The following is a 1,247-nucleotide window of genomic DNA, read 5'->3' as shown; positions in this document are numbered from 1 at the left end:
TGTTAAATATCAGAAGCCTTTAATAAAAATAAATAGTCATTAAGTCATTTTCTAGTCTAGAGTTCCAGCTCATCTAGTGCTAAGGGGGTTCCCAGGGTGAGAATCTTTAGTTTTAAAACCAGGAAAAACACTCTTAGGAAATGGGCATGAGCTGATCATCCCATCTTTACGTCTTGCTGTGCAAAGCTAGAGGCAATGGTTTTGCCTTGAAAAACCTGTTCCTCCTTTACACACATCCAATAGTGGGTTTTTTTTTAAGTTGTGAAATAATTTAATGTGTCTTCTAATATATATAGGGCTGATTTACACTAATATATGAAGCCCTTAGAATAAATACAGTTTCATTCTTGTTTAAAAGTTTACACAGAGGAAAGCCCATGATTTAGATTCATTCACAAGTTACCATACACAAGCTTCCATAATAAGGATTTTGTTCTTAAAATACTTTAATGGAATTCCTAAAATCTGTCAGACTACCAGTGTTAACCCTTTTCATGTAGAGACAACAGTCATTATAAGCCTTTGTATATCATCCTTAATTTCATAAATCATAAAATCATAAATTTCAAGTGATGCTGCTCTCCAGAGCTGGCAAATTACCCTAGCTCATTGATTTCTCTTGTGGAACTGAAGAGCCACATATCTTCCACATTGATGGCTGCATGCAGAATGGCTATCAGGTAATAATAATAATGTAAAATGTATAGGATTGCATTTTGAATGATACACAGGGTAAAATATGGGTAAAATATATCGTAGCAATAACAGCACTTATGTTAGAAGCAATAGCTCTTGCTGAGTACGGAGAATGGATCATTATAATGCTTAATTCTAAATCACTGGACCACGGGCTCTCAAGCTTGACAGAGCTCATGGTATGCATAAAGAAGTCACTTATTTTGGTAACATCATCTTATGCACACTTCACAACTGAAGAATATTTCAAAGCCCTTCATGACTAGAACTGCAATTATTATCTGTGATTTATGTCTAGATGTATATATACTTTCTCTTATTCTATTATGTTATTTAGGCATGCATTTGGTGACAAGACCTACATTCCAATTTCCTCAAGGCTGAATTACTGAAAAAAAAAAAATCAGTGCTGTGAAAAACTGTGGTAACCACATGTGTCTTCCACTCTCAGCATGTGAACATATACAACTTTTCAAGGCAAGTCTCTCCTACAGATTTTTAGGAGACTTCCTATGCAAGTCTATAATAAATGGGAGGTAAATTTCAAACAA

Source organism: Myotis davidii, unplaced genomic scaffold, assembly GCF_000327345.1.
Source record: "Myotis davidii unplaced genomic scaffold, ASM32734v1 scaffold1207, whole genome shotgun sequence".
Taxonomy (NCBI): Eukaryota; Metazoa; Chordata; class Mammalia; order Chiroptera; family Vespertilionidae; genus Myotis; species Myotis davidii.
This window is presented reverse-complemented; position numbering follows the sequence as displayed.